Raw genomic sequence first — 23,204 nt, 5'->3', positions numbered from 1 at the left:
AGGATGTTCTACTTTACCTATTAAGTTGAGACAATTTAATATAAAATCATAAAGTTATGCAGTACAGCATCTGTTCTATTTAAATCATGCATTGCTTCTATGCTAGTGCCTCTAAGTGGCAGAATTTCAGACCTGCTTATGTGTGTGTGTGTGTGTGTGTGGGTAAGAGAGAGATTTGTTTCAAGGCTAGTGCTTTTGGTTTTCTAGTCTCTTTCAGTGTGGTTCAATTATTTTATTGGCATGCTAAGTTCCAAGATTACTGCCAAATGTATGAAGTGGACAGGACAGGGCTTCATGCTGTTCTGTTTGGATCTCTGACGCATTTTATCCTCCTGAAGTAACTGCAGCACACTGTATTACTCCAGTGTTCTAGAATTTTACTTGAAAAATTACTTTCTGGATTTTTAAAGAACAGAAAAACAGTTGTGTTTTCTGTATCTAGTTAGCTGCCATGAAGAGGCTCACAATTCCCTTGACATCGCCCACAGATGTAGTCTAAAAACCCAAAATATATTCTCAAATTATTTGGAGATATTTTAGAATATAGCTGGGTAGAAGACACTATAGAAAACAAAACATCAACTACTTCTTTCCCTGTGTTAACAAGTATTAACTTAGCAAGAATAGTCAAGATACTTACAGAAGTTCTTCTAAAATTTATCTCAAAAATATTTTGCTTGCATGTTTCATCTGAACAGTACATTCGTTTAATTTTTTCTGTAACCAAAAGACTGTGCCTCTCCCAGTGAACATGTAAAGGTTTTACTTTCATCGATGCCAGAGTAGATGTGTGCCATCTTAAAAGAAAGAACTTAATGTGCCCTCAGCGGCTCCCAGGATCCTCCTCCTCTTTAGCAGGCTCTGAACCTACTTACTCTTAAATTGCTCATACTGGCAGGTTGGTAAGGGAAGGGATGTCAGAAATAAATGGGCATGAAAAAAGGTAGCACAAAACACAAGGCGGGAAAGAAACAGAAAAAACCCGCTCTCCTGCTAACTGTTCTCTAGCGTGAGGCGGCCGGAGCACGATGGGTGGCGGTGCGGGCTGCGCGGCCCAGCCGCGGCCTGCAGCGCTGTGAGGGCGGCCTGCGCCGGGCCGCGCCCCCGCCCCTGTGGCTTCCGGCCCCCCCCAGCTCTGCCCGCGCGGGCAGCACCCAGGGTTCGCTCTGCTCCCTTCCGCGGAGGAAGGCTGGTCCCCTGCGCTGCGAGGAACGGCACCGGTGCTGCTGCAGGCTTCCCGACGGACAGAGCCCGCGCAGGTGGTCACTGCCGAGGGAGGCGGCCGCGCCGATGGGGACCGCAGGCCATCCTCCCGCCCCCGGAACTCTGGAGACGGCGGGTGGCACGCAGCCGTGCGAGAGGCCGAGGTACGCCAAGCCGCACGGCCAGGAAGGCTCCGCGACGCCCCGGCTGCCGGCGGAGAGGTGCGCCGTCGGCCGAGCCGGCCCCCTGCAGCCGCGGCCCCCGCGTGAAGGCCCGAGGGGACGGGCAGCTCTCTCCCGGTAGCGCACACACTCCCGCGGCTGCTCGCCACCGCTACCGACCAGGCTCCCCCACACGCACCAGCGCTTGGGCTCCAGGACCCCGCCGCCTGCAGGGCGGCGCCCCCCGGCGCGCCGGAGGGAGGCAGCCTGGCCCGCCCCTTGCCCCGCCTCCGCGCGCGGCCAATCGTGCGGCGCCCTGTTGGCTGTGCCCGGCGTCCCGCGGCACGGGCCAAGATGGCGGCGTGCGCGCAGCGGGGTGTCCTGGCCGCGGCCCTCCTCGCCGCTACCCTGCTTGCCCTCGGGCTGGTGGCGGAGCGCCCGGCGGCCTTTGTGCCCCACCACCGCTTCGAGTACAAGTACAGCTTCAAGGGGCCGCACCTGGTGCAGGCGGACGGGACGGTGCCGTTCTGGGTGCATACGGGCAGTAAGTGCCGCGCCGCGGCGGGGGGTGCGCAGCCCTCGTGGCCTGAAGGGAAGGTGCGGGAAGGAGCCGCCTCGACCGGGAGCCGAGGGACGCGGGGGCAGGCGGCGGGGGTTTCGGTGGCCGTCGGGGGGGAGGAGGGCCGGGGCGAGCGGGCCCAGCCCGGCGGCGCGCCGCGGGGCACGTACCGCGGTGGCTGTGCGACGCCCCCGAGCCCCCTATACACCCCCCCCCCGGCGTCTCCCGCGCGGCTGTCGTGGCGGTGTGGGGTGGCGGTGTGGCGCGGGGTCGGGCCGGGTCGCGTCGCCGCTGCGGTGCGCCCGGGGCCGGCTGCCGGGCCCCGTGGCACGGCAGCGCGTGGTGCTCGCGCAGCGCGACGTGGCAGACGCGGCTGCGTCGTCTGGGCGCCGTGCGGGCCTGGCCTGGCTCGGGAGGCACCGGGTCATCCCTTAGGCCACCAGCCTTTTAAGACGTATCGGTGCTCACCCGTGCACTGGGTTCCGCCGCAGCACAGTTCCTCTGAAGTAACTTATGCCGTGGTTTTATTGTTTGGTGGACTTTAGTTTATATTGGTTAATTCACGAGTGCCGACTTTTGACCTTATTTGACATTATGCCACAAGCGATGTGGAGGAAACTGTCTATAGACAGATTTTTCCCACTTTTTTAAACAGATAATCACAAAAGTAGATGTTATTTAACGTAAGTTAATTAATTTCTCTAAATGTGTGCCTAATTAGTCTTTTAAACTATTAGAGAATCAGAACCTCTGTCTTTAAAAAGCAGAACAAAAATCTGTCACTTGTGAAACAGTACGTGGGATACAGCAGAAAGCTAAGCCTGAGGCTTTTTTGTTGTGTGTTTTTTTTTTTTTTTTTTTTTTTAAATTAATATGTATCCTAACAGCAGGACCAGCATTCTCCATAAGCTTTATGTTGTGGTCCCAAATCGAAGGTGATTAAGCAGTAGTAATGAAGTTATTGAAAGTAAAGGTGTGGGGATTTGGGTTCCCCTCCCAAGCAGTTGAGTACTTCACTGAAGAGTTTATTTTGAAAACTGTTTGCTGATTGAGGAGACCAGAAAACTTGAGTTTTGAAGATTTGTTAATTGGCTAGTTAAGCACTTGCAATACTTTCTCTTTCATATATTCATTGTTGGTTTCTTTCCTTTCTAGATGCTATACCAAGTACAGATCAGATTCGTGTAACGACATCTTTGAAAAGCCAAAGAGGGTCAGCGTGGACAAAAAACAAGTCAATATTTGAATATTGGGAAGTCAAAGTGACCTTTTGAGTTACAGGAAGAGGCTGCATTGGAGCTGATGGATTGGTATTAAAAATTTGAGCTAACAACAACAAAAAAAAAGTTGGTATGCTTTTAAAAAGTTATTATTGACTTACAGCTCTTACTTGCTTTCTGTAATAGGCAATCTGGTTTACAGAAGAGCAAGGCTTGGAAGGTCCTGTTTTCGGAGCAGCTGATAAATGGAATGGTGTTGGAATTTTCTTTGATTCCTTTGACAATGATGGAAAGGTTAGTTGGAAGTAAAGGTTAAATTAATTTCCTGCTTGTTTTGTACATATAACCTCGGGGGGGGGGGAGGGAATGGGGTCGGAGCAGGACTCCTTCCCCCTTTTCACTTTGAAGGGATAATTTAAAATAGTCAGGTTTGTCTTGCAGAATTTCTACTAGACTTTTTCACGCTCTTCTTTTTTCTTTTTTTTTTTTTTTTTTTTTTTTTTAGGCTTGAAACTTGAAGCATAACACATAAAAAATTGTTTTGTGTGTTCAGTTTGTACATACATAAAAGCTGAAATTCGGAATGTCCATGCACAATTTGAAATGTTGATATATCTGAAGATGTGTGCTTTGGAAGAGGCATATTGTACAAAAATATGACACTGTGGGAACACAAATTTCTATGTCTTCAGAGATGCTCCTTTTCCTGGAGCAGATCTGCTTTGAGTAGTTCAGCAGCAAAAATTCTGTAGCAGATGGGGGTGGCAGTTGCTGTTTTGAATTTCCAGTTTTCCAGTCCAGAATGATCCTGGGAAACTTTAACAATACATAGTAGGTCTGCTTTGCTTTTTTTTTTTTTTTTTTTTTGCACTACTTCAGCTTCCTTTTTAGATGTATTTTTGTAGGTGTACAAGCTTTTTTCCTACAGATGGCTTTTGATATACAGCAGACTTCTTCATATATCAAAGTTGGAAGGCTGAAGGTGACACTTGTTTCTGATCTTCAAGGACAAGATGTAGAATTAGAGTATTGTTCAAATAATTAAGAATTTTTTAATCTCTTTTTTTTTTTTTTTTTTTTCCTTCTGACTTCTGGCATACATATGGACACTGGCAAAGTTTAACTGGGTGAGGATGCCTTCTACCAAAAACTCATGTGGACAACACTGTTCACCAGAACTTTGATAGCACTGGGGCTCTTAATTGTGACAAGTTTAGTTGGTGTGGTGTGAAACCCTTTTTCAGAAAGTGATGATGTGTCACTTCCAGTCAAAATGAAAGTCCTCTGGTCTGACGTGTCTTAAATACTGGAGTTCGTAAGACTCGTTTTAATGACAACCTGTTAACTTTCTTCGGTGCCAGTATGGAGTAATTCTTGTTGCTGTTTCAGTGTGTTTGCTGGAAGATGTTTGGTGTTGTAACTGGTCCTCAGCTTAATATGCTAGCATCCAGAAGTAGACTTCATCTAGTACTGCTAACTCAAAGCACCCTGCTTATGAAGCTGATTAAAAACTCCAAAGCCTTTTTTTCTCTTCCTTCTAAGACTGTAGATTATACTAGAGTTGATTTTTTTTATTATTTTTCTGTAGAAGTAGTGACAAGAGCTTCTTCAAAAAATAAATACACTTTCATAGCTGTGAACACCTGAAATAGTATGAACCACACTAAATATCACAAGAGTTTATAGCACATCTTTCCTGTGACCTTTGGAGGCAAAAAAATTAGAAGTTATTCCCTGCTTTGGATTCTCTACTGTCTTTCAAGTTCTTGTATGTGCTTGCGTCTAGACACGATCCCCAGCAGAAACTGGTCTGCCTGTTGACCACTAGGACTGAATACTATACTATATGTACTAACACTATATGCAGATATGCTCTGAACTAATTCAGTATTACTGTTGTTAAACTGAAATAAATGGTAAGATGATTAGACTGAAGTATTCCAGTGGTACTGAACAGGTAATACTAATGATGAAATAATTAAGGTAACCAAACTCCATTGCTTGAGAAGTAGAAACACTGATATATTTCTGTATACCGGTGTTTTGTTCTGTGGTCGCGATCTATATGATAAAGGAAAAGAAACAGATAATTTGGTGGTTGTGGTTTTCTGTGAAGACAAAGGACCACCTGCCTCACTACTGTGAACTGGGAAGGACGTTATTTCTTGAAGTCTTGAGGCTTTTTTTCTTAAGAGCTAACAATCTGTCTAGCAGGACGGTATATTCCTTTATGTTGTGTTCTAACCCTGGTAGGCAGCTGAGCACCACACAGCCACTTGCTCACTCCCTCTCTCATGGGATGGGGGAGAAAATTGGAAGGGTAAAAGTGAGGAAAACTTGTGGGTTGAGATAAACATGGCTTAACAGGTAAAGTGGTGTGCTCAAGCAAAGTGAAACAAAGAATTCACTGTTTTCCATCATCAGGCAGGTGTTCAGCTATCTCCAGGAGAGCAGGACTCCATCATGCATAATGATGACTTGCAAAGACAAATGCCATAATTCTGTGTCCCTTGCTTCCTCCATTTTCCCCAGCTTTTATGGCTGAGCATGATGCCATATGCTCCAGGTTATCCCTTTGGCCAGTTTGGGTCAGCTGTCCTGGCTGTGGCCCCTCACAGCTTCTTATGCCCCCAAGCCTTCTTACTGGTGGGGAACTGTGAGAAGCAGAAAAGGCCTTGAGGGCTGTGTAAGCAGTAGCTGAAATGTGGCTGTGTTATCAAGACTGTTTACATCATAAAGCCAAAACATAGTCCCTTACAATCTACTAGGAAGAAATTTCACTCTATCCCAGCCAAAACCACTATGCTTGAGGAGACAATGAATTGAAACATTGAAGGGGGAAGGGAGGTTAACTGTTGAAATCTTGTGCTCTTTTAGAAACTGGAGTTTACTTCATAAACTTCTGGAAGCTACTGGGATAGCACTGCAAATCTGTTCTGCCTTATGTTAGCTTGTCCTCATCCTGTAGCAATTTAAATAACTGGGGATGTGTTCAACAGGCTTTGTTTAGTCTCTGACAGATAGTTCCTGAGGTTTTTGTCATGACTGTGGCAAGGTCAGCAGGTTGTCAACATAGTGTCTGTTTAGATGGTTTTCCCAGTGTTATGTTGCCAAAGTTGGATGTATAAGTCGCCTATTAGTTTCAAGATCTGTATCTTCACTACATATGAATTTCTACTGTCTGTGGCTTTTGTATTTCTCTATTTGTCAGATTACTGTAATTGTTAGCATATACAGGAACTTAATTTGTATGGTTTTTTTCACCCCTAACTATGCAAAGAATGTAGCAGTCACTTGCAAAGCACACAGTGTGACGCTGTGAATCAGTCATTTTGCTTATGTAATCCTGAAGTACAGAAAGAATAAAAACATCTGTGCTTTACTTGTAATGACTTTAAGTGTTTCATCACAGAAAGTCTATCAGTGATGTTATTTAAGTTTCACTTCAAATTAAACTATTGTATTTGTTTGCTATTTCTTTTTTAGAAAAACAATCCTGCAGTGATCATTGTAGGCAACAATAGAAAACTTCTGTATGACCATCAGAAGTAAGTTTATTTTCAGTGGTAATGATAAATGTTTGCTTTCGAGTGATGAAATTTTGCATGAAATTCTTTGAGGAACTTTATAAAGGTTTCTTTCATATGAAACTTTGTTGTTTCCTTTACATTTGAATTCTTTTGTTTGCTAAAACGCTGTTTTGGTAGTAACAGCACAGAAACTGGCAACTGATGGATATTTAAATGGCCTATGTCCTTTGGGGTGGGTGAACTCAGATAAATGGAGGTACAGACTTTTTACCTCTTCATTGCTTAAGGGTATTTTCCACACACAGCTAATAACTGACAGAAGTGACTAGCTGAAAGCTAATTGCCTGTTACTGAAATTATTTGGCTTAATTTTGATTTCTGTTTATTTATTGTCAGCAGCACACTTGCCATCTTTTTGGATTCTCTGAGAAGAGAGGTGTTTAGCTTAGTTGGTACAGCCTGGACTATAGCTTATTTCCATCTCAGTTCACAGGGATGGGAATACGGTTCTTAGAAGCAAACAGATTTCCCCATTACTGCATTCTATCTATAATTTGTCCTGTGTAGAGCATCTAGTGCTGTTGACCCCAGGCTTCAAAAAAGCTTAGTGCAGTTGTGGGACAGTTTTTGAAAAACTTGCATATTGAAAAACTGTCATGATGTTGCTTAGTGATACACTGATGCTTTTTTGTCTTATCTGATAAATCATAAGATATAGTTTTATGCAAGTTGTCTTCTTGCATAGTGATGGTTCCACGCAAGCATTGGCATCCTGTCAGAGGGACTTTCGTAACAAGCCCTATCCTGTTTGAGTAAAGATAACATACTACCAAAAAACATTAACTGTAAGTACTCTGAAATAACACAATTGCTCATGTCTCTCAGGTTAAGTGGGAGATTGTTACGAAAACCCAAAGACCCCGTGCGTTAATTCTAATGTTCTTAAAAATGTTGAGCTTGGTAGCAGAAGTTCGAAGGAGGTACAGTATGTTCAAATCCTAGATGAGTTCTTTTAGCTACCTTAGTGCATCTAGTTTCCTGAGCTGACTCAGCAGGTATTGCTGTTTTTTTCTGATGTTACTTAGGTGTTGTCTTACTGACATACTCATATCTGCTCACACCCTCCTGTTGCTGTTATTTGCCTGTAGAGGTGTCCCAAAACCAGCATCTGTTCCTCAGCTTCCAAGTGGTTGAGCAGCTCCTTGAACGGTATTTCTCAAGCTGATCTGAGAGCTGCAGAGGGCTTAGTAGCTGATTGTAAGAGGTTCTTGAAATGTGACTAAAATCTGAGGCTCACTCTTTGACAGTAGATTTAGATTTGCTACTTGAGGCTTCCCACCTTCCAGAAATAATAGGACTTTAAAGATTAAAGAAGATAGAAACCCATTGGTACAAGGAAGCATTCAAGAGTTCTTAAATACTGTTCACATGACTCTGAATTCCTTCTAGATAAGGAAAGAAAAACACTGATGTGGTGTTGGGTTGCGATGGCTATAAAGCATGTGATTCTTGGCTTCTGATTTCTTCTGAAAAGGTGCTATTGATAGGTATTAGCCATAAGTCACACAGCTGTCATTTTGTAGTAGAACCTTTTCTAAAAGTAAACATGAATGCACCTAAAAGAGGGTAGACCTTGCACTGTGTTGTAATGATAAAGGCCGTTTGTTACTCTTCAATGAAAATGAAATTTCAGACTCCAAGACTGCTCTCTTTTTGAATGTGCCTGGTCCCTTCTTATCTAGGAGCTCCTCTGGCCCAAACTGCTAACATTAGCAGTTCAGTAAATGCATCCATAGAGAAGGAGAGAATCTCCCTAAGCTTAGAGTCAGTCTAAGAACAATAAGGGATGAGTCTTCTAGATCATACCAAAAATCTGTGTTGCCCTTACTGGGATGCATACTTCTGATAGACTGGGCTTTAATAATCCCCAAGACAGGGATTTCTTGAAACAGAGTTGATGTTACTACGCCATGATCAGTTATAGAATAGATTAATTCTGTTTGGAAGGGACTTAGAACGGTCATCTAGCCCAACTGCCTGGCCCCTCCAGGGCTGACCAAAAGTTAAAGCACGTTGTCAAGGGCATTGTCCTGATGCCTCTTAAATGCTGACGGGCATGGGGCATCGACCACCTCTCCAGGAAGCCTGTTCCAGGGTTCAAGCACCCTCTTGGTAAAGAAATGCTTCCTCACATCCAGTCTGAACCTCCCCATGCGGAGCTTTGAGCCATTCCCAGGCGCCCTGTCCCTGGATCCCAGGGAGAAGAGCTCAGCACCTCCCTCTCCACGTCCCCCTCCTTGGGAAGCTGCAGAGAGCAACGAGGTTGCCCCTCAGCCTCCCTCTCTCCAAACTAGACAAGCCCAGAGTCCTCAGCCGCTCCTCACAGGACATGCCTTCCAGCCCTTCACCAGCTTTGTCCTTCTCTGGAGGCATCAGAGTGCCTGAACATCCTTCCTGAAATTGTGGGGCCCAGAACTGCGCACAGTGCTCAAGGTGAGGCCATACCGATGATAAATACAGCTACAGAATCACCCCTTTTGAGCCACTGGTTCTGCTGTGTTTGGTGCACCCTGAAATGCAGTTTGCCCTCATTGCTGGATCATATTGAGCCTGCCATCATCCAGCACCCCCAGGTCCCTTTCTGTAGGACTGCTCTCCACTCCGGCATTACTCTGTCCCAGGTGCAGGATCCAGTGTTTCTTCTTATTCAATTTCATGCCATTGATGATTGCCCAATGCTCCAGTCTATCTAGATCCCATCTGCAAGGCCTCTTGTCCCTTGAGTCAACAGCACCTCCCAGTTTAGTATTATCAGAAAACTTGCTAATGGTAATTCAACTCCTGCATCCAGATCACTGATAAAAATGCTGAACAGCACTGCCTCTAGAATTGAGCCCTGAGGAACGCAGCTGGTGACTAGTCACCAGCCAGATGTACCCCAGTTCAGGTCAAGCCTTTGAGCCCTGCCATCCAGCCAGTTCTTCACCCAGTGCACCATGAACCTGTGTATCTCACAGCTGGACAGCATGTCCAGAAGGATACTGTGAGGGATAGTATCAAAAGCCTTACTGAAATCCAAAAGAACTACATCCACCACTTTTCCTTCACCCACTGGGTGGATGGCCTTCCTGTAGGATATCAAAGTAGTTAAGCAGGACTTTCACTTCATGAGCCCGTGTTCACTGTGCCTGATGATTGCATTGTTCTTTAGATGCTTTTCAATAGCACTCAGTATGATCTTCTCCATAATTTTTCCAGGCACTGAGGTTAGTCTAACAAGTGTGTAGTTTCCTGGGTCTTCCCTCACGCCCTTCTTGTAAATTGGAATAATGTTTGCTAGCTTCCAGTCAGTGGGGACTTCCCCAGACTCCTAAGACCTTTGCTAGATGGTTGAGAAGGGTCCTGCTGTAACATCCACTAGCTCCTTCCACACTCTGTGATGAATACCATCTGGCCCTGTGCACTTAAGAACATTCAGCGGGTACATCTGGTCCCTTAGAATTTTAATGTCCACAAATGGAAAGTCACTGCTCTCGCAGCCATGGTCCTCTGACTTGGAGGACTGGGCAGCCCAAGGTCTATATTAGTACAGACTAAGGCAAAAAAAAAAAAAAAAAAAAAAAAGTTGAATGCTTCTGTCTCTTGTTCATCCCTATTTGTTAGGTGACTATCTTCAACAAGTGTTGGTCTAATGTTTTCCTTGAACCTCCTCTTACCATTAACGTACTTCAAAAAGCCTTTCTTGTTGTTTGACAGTTGTGTTGACCAGCCAGTTTCAACCCTTGTTGAGCTTTTGCCTTTTGTGTCTTCTCCCTGCATGTGCAAACCACGACTGTAATCTGCCTGTGAAGTATGAACTTGCTTCCAGAGATCATACAATTTCTTTTTCCTCTTGAGTTCCAAGAGGATTCTGTGTTCAGCCAAGCCCTGCTTGCTTGACTTCCGACACAATGGGATTGCCTGCTGCTGTACAAGCAAGGTTCTTAAAAGAAGAGGAAAAGAAAAAAAAAAGTGGCTCTTAAAAACTGACCAACAGTCATGGACCCCTAAGCCCTCAAAAGCAGTTTCTCTGCTAACTGCTTCCTGGGTAGCTTAAACTTTGTTCTCTTGAAATCCAGGTTAGCAACTCTGGTGATGTTTTTTTCTCATTGCAACAAAAATTTTAAAATCTACCGTTTAGTGATTGCTGTGGCTAAGACAGCCATCTACCATCACACCTCCCACAAGTCATCCTGTGTTCACAAATAACAAGTGTAGGAGGGTGCCTTTCCTAGTTGCCTCACTGAGTACATGTGACAAGAAATTATCTTAATCTTCAGGAATTTCCTAGACGTGCTTGTCACAGCACCATGGTATTCCCAGTTGATGTCTGGAAAGTTGAAATCTCCCATAAAGGATTGCTGATCCAGGGATTTCTCCTAATTGTCTATAGACTAACTCATCAGTGCTAACATCCTGGCTAGGTGATGAGTAGTGGATGCCCGCAATGACATCTGCTGTTCTCCATGTCTCTAATCCTCACCCAGAGGCTCTCAACCACATCATCTCTTAACTGTAAGGGCTGTACAGTCAAACCTGTCAGTTATGTACATGTGCAGCTTTTCCACCTCGCTTGCCCTGCCTGTGCATCCTGAACAGCCTGTGCCCTCCATCCCAGCGCTCCAGCTGTGGGACTCATTCCCCCAAGTCTTACTAATACCAGTGACATTGTAGCTCTGGGAACAGACCAGGACTTCCAGTTTGTCCCATTTGTCTCATACTGAGTGTGCTGGTGTATGAGCATTTCAGATGTGCTAAACCCTCAGTGTTCCCTGGTTTAGGAGCACATCTTAAACTGATGGCTTTTTTTTTTTTTTTTTTTTTTTTTTTTAATAAAATAGTTAACAGCATAAATGTTCCCATTGGCACCCTCAGGCAGTGCTGTGCCATCCCTTGGCTTACCTTCACCTCTCCTGATAGTATCCCTTTCCCCATGTGTTCCTTCCCATGCACTAATTTGCCTTGCTGCTTCTTTTAACTGAAATTAATACATTTTTATATGTCTCAATTCTGTGCAGTGTGTCCTCCTAGGTGCTGAACGTTGAATCAGGCCTTTTTTTCCTTTTTAAAGTAGAAAGTTTATGCATTTTCTTTGTATAATGTGTCTTTTCAGAAAAGACACAAGTTCCGGTTTCTAGTATCGGCTGCTGAGTTACCTGAGAAGTTGTAGTTATGAGCATTACTGTAATCTGACATAGCAAGTAACACAGATTTATGTAGTAAACATTGTAAGTGTTTATCCTTTTAGGTATTAATTAACAATGGGTTTACTCTGGATAAAGAAGACTATGAATTTTGTGCAGAAGTGCAAGATATAGTATTGCCGTCACAAGGATATTTTGGAATATCTGCAGCAACAGGGGGCCTTGCAGGTAGCAAATGCTAAAAATTGTGACAAATGATGTGGGGACTTGCAGGGCTGATGATAGAGGTGGGTTTTTTACTGCTAGTGTTAATCCGTTATACCAGTTTTTTACCACGATGATGTACTTAATCCTCTCCTATTCCCAAATTACTGATATGTTTAGGCCTTTTCCTGGCTGGAGCAGAAGGACTTTCAACGTGTCCTGACAAAGATATTGTGTAGTCTCATTCTCCACTACATAAACTTTTGGGAGGACTTTGGGAGGATGTTGTTGCCCAAAGATCCTTTGTAAGTGCAGGGTTGACTTGGGAATTTGTAATGTTTAGCAGTAGCAATTAACAGTGGGGTTTTTGTTCTGTTTGTTGAATACAGATGATCATGATGTCCTGTCTTTTCTGACCTTCCAGTTGACCGAGCCCAGGAAGGCAGTAGTAAGCATTTTTGTGCATAATACAGTGTTATTATATGTGTTTTGTATATAGCACCAGATAACAGTATTTTCTTGGAAGTCATATTTGGCATCCCTGTTTCAGGGATTTTTGCATGTAGTTGTGCTGTCGTCTGTTTTAGAAAAATGAGACTAATACTGTAATGTTTTGGTAATATTGTAATAGACATTTGCAAGACAAGAATTCTTGAAGCAACACTGAATCAACAAAAATCCTGGTATTTAATCAAAACATGCAGAGAAAACAAACTAAAAAATACACTTTGTTTGAAAGCAGACAAATAATGTTCTTGCTTTCAACTTTGCATACCTCTAGAACAGTTCTGTACTGCTAAACAGGATCTATCCTTGTAAAACTTAGTTTCTTTTTAATCGCAGAAAGTACGAATGTATCGGAGGGGAAAAAGCTGTGGGTCTCCATAGGAATGTCTGGTTTTTCACTTCAACTTAATATATTAATATGCTCCACTAATTGTGTTTCAAATCTGAAATCTGAACAGCCTTGCTGGAGAATAAGTTACATAGGAGTGGTGGAGAACCTGAAAAAATCTCTCCCTCACCCCTTGATAATGTTTTAAAGTCAACACCAGATGCAGAAATTCCTCAAAAAGATAAAGAGAAGTATCAAGAAGAGTTTGAACACTTTCAACAAGAACTGGATAAAAAGAAAGAAGAGTTTCAAAAGGAACATCCTGATGTGCAAGGGCAGCCAGGCAAGTTATTTGAGCAATTTTTCAGTTATCAAGAAAAATGTTTACTTTCTGGGATATTCAGAGCTAGGGCCTGATACTCTGATCTTACTAAGCTCCTGCTGATCGATCTTACTTTATTTAAGAATCTTTGGTCTTTTGTTTACAAAGTGTTTTCTGAAATACAAAGTCCCTTTTGTCATGCCTGGATTGAGAACAAAACAAACCAACAGAAACATGATGGGAACGATGAGAATCTGTAAATCTGTATGGAACAGTGGAAGAGAGAGAAGGTCATGCATCTCTGGCTGTAAAGCGATGATTAAGGAAGCACAGCCTCTTTGGTTATTTGAAAATTTATTTGAAAGGTCATCTTTTTGGTCCATTTCTGCACTTTCATAGCAAAATGGTTTTTTCCATCTTGTTTTATGGATGGTTATTAAAGGTGGGCTAGTGGATATGCTGAAATGTGCTTCCTTGGAAAATCTTAATGTTTGCCTAATACTGGATATGTAGTGAGTTCTGTCAATTTCAGGACCACAGCATTAGCTGGAATACAGTGTTTATTAATGTTGGCTAGTAATGAAATTTCAAGCTTGATATTCTTAAAAACTGTGGCTGTTATTTTTACATTTTAAGCTATTGATAAGAAATTTAATGTTGGCTGGGTAAGGCAGAATTGCCCTTTCACTTGCAGCTCTCAGCAAATACTGGTTTAAAGATATTTCACACTGGAACACTTTTTTACACTGTTTTCAAATGATATTTCATTTAGGAAGAAGATTGCAATAATGACTCTTGCCCACTTTTTTTGAGTGTTTAGCTAAAGTGATTTGACTTTGTTCCCCTATGGAACATGGTGGGGGTTTTGTTTGTTTGCTTGGGTAGGTTTATTTATATTTTAAAGCTAGGCAAAAAAGATCTACTGATCTGAAAATGTAATGGAAGCCAGTCTATTTCTTGCTTTTGTGGATTGAATTGGCTGTATTTGAATGCATACATATCAGGAATGTACTATGGGCATCTGGACCTGAAATTTCAGGTTGTCATATTTTTTTGCACAGTGGTAAGTTGTGACTGTTCCAAGGGTCCGCCATTTTATCTTCATCTGTGCTTTTGGAGTATTGTCCAGCCTTCCATTGAGAAGAAAGAACAATCTTTTTGCCACATAGTCTTTTGGCCTTTCTGGATGTTGAAGCTGTGGAGGAACTTGCTCAAAATGTGCAGTCACTTGTCTATTTCAAGCTACTTTTTACACCTTACTTTTTGTAAAAAGTAGTTGTTACGTAATATCTGCAAATCTCCTCTGAAGGGTAGTTGGTAATGCAGTGCTAGCTTATGCAAAAAATTATGTCTCCTAGTAATAACAGCGTCTTATTTCCATTATTCTGCACATTGCCGATGTATTAAAATAGGAACTCTGAGATGGAGTCTGGGTTTGAATGTGTGGTTATCTCTGTTCATTTGTTGTGATCCCATTTGGGTATCCTTTGCCATGGCAATGGTGATAGGTAAACATCAAATATATGAAATTATCAGAAAAAAAGTAATCCATGTGGAAACTTGAAGGGTGCAAGAAAAATTATACAGTGCAACTTAAGAGGAATGCATATATGTAAGAACTACCTGTACTTTTTCCTTAACAGTGGATGATCTTTTTGAAACTGTAAGTGATCGTGAGCTGAGGCAAATCTTTGAGGGGCAGAATTGAATTCATCTTGAAATCAAACAGCTTAATAGGCAATTGGACATGATTCTGGATGAGCAGAGGAGATAAGTCTCTGCAGTCACAGATGAGATTGCTAAAAGAGGAGCTGGTTTTCCAGGTCAACAAGGACAGGTAAATAATTAAAAAAAACAACAACAACCAAACAAAAAAAACAAACCCAAAAAACACCGTGACTGACAGCTCAGCCTAATTTCAACAGCATGATTGATTTGCTTTTTCTGAGATATGTTGATCTTTTTCTCACCCGCCCTTTACCCCCTCCAGGTTTCCCAGCAAGAGATTGAGACAGTTGTGAAAACTCAAGAAGAGGTCATTAGACAAGTAAATGAAATGAGGTAAATACTTCCTAAATATTAAAGCCGTGTTTTGAATTTTATGTTATTTTCCACCTTTTAAATCCTATTTATTATTTCAGTAGGAGAATACTGACAAACTTCTCTATGAAATTGAAATTTCTCTGTCAGTTCTGTAGTGATAAATTTCTGCATAAATTTAATTTCTATAATTAAATGAACTCAAATAATATAATTAAGTTCATGTCCCTAGGGTGGCGAAGCCCCCTAATTTGCCTTATTTTATTATTATTTATTTTTTATTATTATTTATTTTTTATTGTGAGATTCCAGTTGAACAAGTCAGTCCAGTCCCTCTAAAAAAAATTGATTTCTGCTAATGTGATAACCTGCTACCTCATGAAAAGTTGTTGCTCTGATTTTGAAGTATTGATAACACAATGAGCATAAATGCCTTCAACTTACAGCTAGTGAACCTGAAAAAAAAAAAAGTGTATTGGAGTATCTTGTTGATATACTCAATCTACTCCTGATATCCTGATTTTATTTTTTTATTATTATATAATATTATTAGTCTATAATATTATACTTGGACAATATTATATGAGATATATTTGAGGTTTTGCTTAATGTATACAACCTGTAAAGGCATGTAAGTAATTGTGAGTAGTAGTTCTGTACAAATGAAAATGTATGTGCATTTAATAAGAATTGTTGAGATTTATTGCTTATTCCTCTAATTACTTTTTTTTGGGGGGGGGGGGGTTTAAAGTAGTTCTTTCTTCCTTCAATATACACATATATTTTGTCTTTGAGTTTTTTCCCTTATTCTGTTGTGACTGCCTAAAGCTCATATATTGATTATTGCTCCATAGGTGTCTCTTAAGTGTTAGTGATTTGTGTATCACAAAAAGTATGTATAGTTTTATGTCGAGTCTCTCAGAATTCCAGTGTGTATAAGCATTGGAGAGGCCTCTTCTTATTTTTTTTTCTTTCTTTTTTTCTTTTTTCCTTTCCCTTGTAGATTAACCTTTTTCTATCAGTAGGAGTAGGGCTAGGCCTTGAGAGAGTGTTGCTTCTTGATGGCAGCTGAAACAAGGGCTAGATCTGGAAAATATTTAATGTCCTCTCTTGGCCTGAACTTTGAATAATAAAGGGATAAAAAATGCAGTTTCCACAGTCCTGCACCAGTGAAGGAGTAACTTAGCCCATCAATACAGTCAGGGGACTGATCAGCTGGAAAGCAGATTTGCAGAAAAGAACTTGAGAATCCTGGTGGACAAGAAGTTGGATGTTGGGCAGCAATGCATTTGTACAGGAAAGACAACCAGCAGCATCCTAGGCTGAGTATTGCCAGTGGGTCGAGGGGGATGATTCTTCCTCTCTACTCAGCACTGGTGATACCACATCCGGAGTCCTGTGGCCCAGTCCTGTGCCCCCCAGTACAGGAGGGACATGGACATACTGGAAGGAGTCAAGTGAAGGATCATGAAAATGATTGAAGGGTTGGAGCATTTGTTGTATAAGGAGAGGCTGAGGGAGCTGGGATTGTATAGCCTGGAGAAAAGGCTTGGGGGTATCTCATCAATGGGTATAAATATGTGACCTTGGACATGGTGAGGGTGATAGAAACAGGCAGACTCTTCTCACTGGTACCCAGTGACAGAATGAAAAGCAACAGGCACAAACTGAAATACAGAAAATTCTATGTAGACCTGAGAAACTTGTGAGAGTGATGGAACACTGGAATAGGTTGGTTACCCAGAGAGGTTTTGCAGTCTCCATCCCTGTGGATACTGGAAACCCAACTGTGACTAAAAATTCTGTGGTTTGTTAGGTGCTAAGACAGACTGTCATACAACACTTAAGGGGGGGGGGAAAGGACACATACTAAATTACTGTAACTTACACTTAGATTGTGTAGTAAACACACAAATGTGTTTTTCACGTCCCAGTGTATTGTGTAGACTGTTTTAGTAATCTTATCCCCATTTCTTGTAGGTTAGAGAAAAATTGAGTGTGTTGATTGGTTCTTTTGTCAGAGGAGTTTCTGCCAGTGAACTTCCTCAGGAAATCCTGTATCTGCAGGGACGCTTGCAAGTTCCCAAGTGATTAATAATGGTGCTTTTTAAGATGCAGTTTTTAAAATTGATGGAGAGGTATGCTGTACCTTTTCAAACTATGTTACCAAATGAAGTGAGAATCTTATCTTGAAGGTGCTATACTGCTAAAATGTATTTGAGAAAATTCCTGTGTTTGGTAGAGGTGCCTGTGTACTGCTTCTAAGACATTCTACAATTGCTTTCTTTAGCAGGAATGGCTTTAAGTTGGTGTAACTCTTCATTTATAGTCGTTAAAACATTCCTTACCATGGGCTTAAAAAAAAAGAGAAAAACAATTACTACAGTTGGTTTTTTCCTGGGCAGCTCCGAGTGATTTATCTAAGTAGGTCAAGTTTTTTGTAGAATGAAGATTAGAGTGCTTCCATTTTTGCACTTGTTCTTCCATGAAAGCTTTTATGTTAATATTCTTGACAAATCTTTATGCCTTGCAACCAAATTAGATTTTCTTGTTAGCATTGGCAGTCTGTCCTTTTAGTGACTTACTAGGTATGAGTTTGCGTAACATCATCTTAATACTTTTCTTAGATTAAAGAAATGTTTTATTTATAGATAAAAATAAACAGCCTGCTGTTGCATTGCTGGTCATCTTGGAGGAAAAGGACTTAGTAAGTAATTTTCTTTTCAAGATTTGTGGATTTCTTAATCATCTGATTATAGAAGAATCTTGCATGAAAATACAGTAGAAGCTATCAGCATGGTATTGTTCGTGCAAAAGTAAATGTAAATTAAATTTGATATAGACCATGTTTATTTAAGAAGTTATTTTGCTTTTAACAAACAGTGGATCAGTCTGGGGGAAGGTGGGTGTGCAGATTTCTGTTAATTGCATAGGGATGGTGGTATTAGGAGGGAGAGGAACAAAATGAGTGTCACACATGTTCTAGCACAGAAAATAGTGGGGCAAGATAAACAATATGATGGATGTGGACAGGCAGAATTGGTGTCAGCATTTATTAGGCAGTGGTCATGATGGTGGTTGCATGGGTCTTTTAAGAAAAAAATCTTCTGGTGAAAAACCTACTTCTAAAATAAGTTATTGTAACACTAATTCCAAGTACAGGTAAATATTAATAAATAATTATAAAACAACAATACAAAAAATAAAATAATTTCTGGATAATTTATATGCTAATTTAAGTAGGATACAGAGGAGGGGGGTTTTGCGTTTATTTTGTGTTCCAAACCAGAAATGTAGAATGAGAGGTGAGAGAGCTGCTTTGATTAGTTTTGTTTGAAGAGGCTTACAGAAGCAAACAGCTGGGTTTTGGTAACTTCTTTTGATAACTTTGCAATATTAAAACTGAGCTTATTGAGGTAAACATTGAGAGTTTTGCAGAAGTCCATGGGTAACTCCATCTGGCCTAGAGTGCAGTATATTATCCAGAATACCCAAACATGTAACAGTGGAAAGTGATTGATCTAATGTGTGCTTGGAAGTAGGTTTGACAGGAAAGGGTGAATTCTTTGATCTTTTTGTTACTGAAAGTGAAAAGAAAATATTTTTTTCATTATGTGGGAAGTGTGCAGAATCCTGTTAGTCTAGTATATTAAGTTGATTTGTGTGATTAAAGTGATATTTTTAAGAAAAAATGGTAGTCTTTAGTGTGAAGTATATTGTTAATCCAGCATTTAGTAGGGGCCATAATTACTAAAAAGCCTTATTTTTAAAGTGGTGTATCTCCAACTTGATAAAATTGTGTAGATGAATTTAGTGTGTGGCTTTGACTTAGTTATGCAACTGCTTCAAGTGATTTAAACAAGCTGCCTAGTTCTTATAATGGAGCAAAAGTTGCTGTAATACTAATACAGCATACCTACGCTTTCAATTTTTACTTCTGGAGAGTTACCATTCTATGATAAATTGCTGACCACTGTACAGAGAGTTAGGACTGCACCTTGAAGGCATTGAAGTAAGCTCTCTGAACAAAATATAAAGTTTTAAGTAAATTAAAAAGAAATCCAAATACATTTTGATTTAGTCTGTTAATAATGGAGAGTTTAACATTCATATGATAAATATTTTAGCTGTAGAATTTTGCATCTTTGCAACTGAAAAGAAACATCACTGTAGGGGAAAATTATATAAACATTGGTTAGAGATTAAGGGTGGTTTTTTTCTCTCATTGACTAGCTTACCTCAAACAAAATTAGTTATGGAGCCTCAACTTTTTATGGATTTAATTTGATTTGTTGTAGAAGCAAAATTAATTCACATGAAGACAATATTAAGTATTATGACAGTGCATATCAGAAATGAGTTTCTCATATAAATGATAATCATGAAACAAGGGTGTATCTAAATCTTTTCTTATCCCTAAAGCCTCTTCTTTATTTTTATTTCTTACATGACTGATTTTATTTATTTATTTTTCAAACAGCTTTTGGTTTTCTTCAAAGATTGCATTAAACTCTGCTTATCCTAAAGCCTTGGCAAGAGCCTCAGATAAAACTACTTGTCTTAGACTTCATCAGTCAGGCAAAGCAGATGTCTAGCAATAGAATATTTGCCAGATCTTGTTTTCAGCATGACTTTGGGAGGTGGTGCACTGTACAAATGGAAACTGTGTGCAGAATTAATTATTTTTTAAAAATAATAGCTTAAGGAATTATTTCTTGAAGGTGTTCTTGGAAGCTAGAAAAAATGTCTTCTACTTTTTGGGGCAACTATGCATTTCAAACTAATTTTAAAGGACTAAAAGGTGTCCAAAATAATTGCTGTTTGTAGAAAAGCTGTTCTGTGCTGAAAGATGTTTTGTGGTTTGTTTCAGAAATTCCGTGGCTGATACTCTGAAGTTGATCAGTGGAGCTCAACATCCTGGCTCAGCTGCAGGAGTCTATGAAACAACTCAGCACTTCAATGACATCAAAGAACACCTTCATGTAGTGAAGAGGGACATTGAGCATTTAGTACAACAAAATATGGTAATTTATGTGCTGGTAGTGTAAAGTGTGACTGTAATGCTTCCTTATTTGGCTGTTAGTGAAAAGCTAAGATGAGCCAGCATGCAATTTACAGAGCAATTAATCCTTCATTAAGCTGCTTTGCTAAAACTGCACTGCCTTGACCTACCTGCATGATCTGTGTCTTAATGAGAAGTTTTGCACAAAGAGCATGACTTTTAGTCTAATTTCCTGTGGAAACAAGGTCAAGCAATTAGGTTTTCTGCATGCTGTTTTTTGTGTTTGGCCCCCTACTTTGACAGCTCTGTGCAGAGGAGATTCTATGTTGCTTTTGCACAGAAGGGAGAGCTTTAATCAGGGGAAACTTGCAGATTCTGCTTAAGATCTCAAAGTGTGACAGGTGACTGCATTCATGTTCAGGTGCACCTTAGTCTAGCCTAAGTAGCGATTAAGCTGAATTAGCTTGTGGTCCCATAGAAGGTTCTTGATTTCTGGGTTAATTTACTAATGATTTGTTCTTTCCCCTGTAACCTCAAATTAACATTGGTCAGTTTATCTGAGAAATAAAGGTGAAAAGGGGAAAATGAGACCAGGAGTAGGTTTGATTTTTTTTTTTTTTTCAGAGTAGTGTAATTTCTGTCTTGTTTTCTGCTTGTGTTCCAATTTTTCAATCATGTTGCAAAGGCCTTTTGTTTCATTTCTTACATTTAAGTCTTTTGATGGCATGCATGTCTTGTTTGCTCTTTTCTCAAATACTGTTTTTCCTGGTTTTTAGCCATCTAGTGAGAAATCAAGGTGTCCAGACTTGCCACCTTTTCCATTGTGCTTATCTACAGTGTACTTCCTCGTATTTGTAGCAGTGCAAACAGTGTTATTCATTGGTTATATCATGTATAGGTGAGTATGTTTTTGTTTAAAGACAACAGGGCAAATGTTTTTTAAAACTTCTGACTGGAAATGCAATTATGATGATATGATTACATTAATCTTCTTTAAAACATTTAGATTGGAAGAGATCGTGGGAGGTCGCTAGTTCAACCCTCTCCTAGAAGCTGGGTCGGCACTGAATTCAGACTGGGTCACTTAGTGTTTAGACTGGTCAGGTCTTAAAAACCTCCCAAGAATGGAAATTTTACCAGTTATGGACCCCATCAGAAATGTTAAATTACCATAGTGAAGTTTTTATTCTCCCCCCACCCCCATGGTTTATCTAGAGTGAACCTGTCTGGTTTCAATTTGACTGTTGTCTCCATAAAGAAACGGTCCTTGTCTCCTCAGTAGCATCTTGTGGGTATTAGAAAACTGCTGTTAGACCACTTGAAGCTGTCTTCTGTCCAGGATGAACAAGCTCACCCGGTTCCCTCCCTTTTCTTCTCTTTGAGGCATGTTCTTCAGCTCTGGACCAGCATCTTTGTGGTCCTCTGCTGGACTTACTGAAGTTTATTAATAATTCTAACAAAATCTGATGTGATTTGATTTTTTTTTTTTTTGCTATGTGTATCTGCAAGCTATTTATCCTCTCTTACAGATTCTTTAATGAACTTTTTTTGCGATACATATCCCTTCATCCCTCTCCTACATATGATACTGATAGTGTATGGACTTTTTTTCTTCCTAAACTAAAACTAATTGGGATGTTTGCTCTCTTCCTCCTTCTTGCAATGGTTGTAGTATTAAAATTAAATTTGTGCTGATGGAAAGGAAACCCTATTGAGAGTAAAGACTTACTTGATCATCTTCCCTCCTGATTCTTACACACACTATCAGGATAAGGAGTAGGGACCAAAATAGCTGCATTGCCCTTCAAGGAGAAAATGTGGTTTGCTATGTCTATGGAAGGATAATTGGTATCAGTATAAGGCCGGTGCTGCTGATTGCACCAACTTCTATTGTGTGTCTGCTTCTCTATGGGGTGGAGAGAGTGCATTTCTTATGTATGTCATGTTATGCCATCAACTGGAAAGATGGCTTCTAAGACAAGTGAGGAACTGGTCCTCCAGTTTTTTTGATGCCCTTGCCGCGTTAGTGTCTGTGTGCTCGATTCATTATATATATATCCATAAAGAGAATAAGTATATTCCATGCCAGAAGGAAAAGGCAATCCCATGTCAAGTAAATTCTTTCACTGCTTGATTGCATGTTTCTTTTTTTTTTAGGCTGAGAAGCTGTAGAAAATTAAATATCAGTTTGTATTTTTTTTTCACATTTTTTGGCTTCTTTCCAGAATGATTTGTTTACTTCTGTGTCTGATGCAAAATTGGAACTATAGTGATGCTGCCAATGTCTTTGTAAATAGAAAAAGTTATGTCCTGTTTTTGTGATGTGACTTATATTTGATTTCTCTAAGTGTATGTTGACAAAGGATGGAATCTTTTTAATTCCCAAATAAAGGAAATATTTATTTAAATCAGCTAGTTTTATAGTATAAGTACTTAAGGAACTTTCTTCTGCTTTTTCTTTCAGAAGTCAACAGGAAGCAGCAGCCAAAAAATTCTTTTGATGACCTGTTCCTTTTGTGTGTACATAACAGCAGTATGTATGCACAGAAAATTATATGCTTTTGTAAATGAGGGAAATTTTAGTGTTTGATATACTTCAGTATTGTAAATTATTGAATTTTGTTAGTTTAAATGAGAACTCATTTTGTTTGTTCATTCAAAGTTAAAAACAGACTGGGGAGCAGTAGAGCAAACACGAGATAGGATCCATAGTCTTCCCCTATCTAAGTCTGTGTTTTCAGCTAACTTTCTCATAAATACTGGGAGGCAGATGCCATATTCCTCTTTTATTAAGATTTCAGGGGAAGGAATTGAAACACCCAGATTTGGTGGTAATTAATCATGAGAATTGCAGGTGATGATCTATGCAGAAAGCTTGCCTCTAAGTGTTGTGACATACCAGTTTAAAAAAAAAAAACAAACCAAGCAAACAAACACCACACCAC

At 40.5% G+C, this 23,204-nt stretch overlaps 1 pseudogene; it reads left to right on the top strand.

The window, feature by feature from the left end:
* The first annotated feature begins 1,708 nt into the window (after positions 1-1,708).
* On the top strand, positions 1,709-23,204 carry LOC121080538 (annotated as a pseudogene).

Source organism: Falco naumanni, chromosome W (genome assembly GCF_017639655.2).
Source record: "Falco naumanni isolate bFalNau1 chromosome W, bFalNau1.pat, whole genome shotgun sequence".
NCBI lineage: Eukaryota > Metazoa > Chordata > Aves > Falconiformes > Falconidae > Falco > Falco naumanni.
This window is presented reverse-complemented; position numbering and strand designations above follow the sequence as displayed.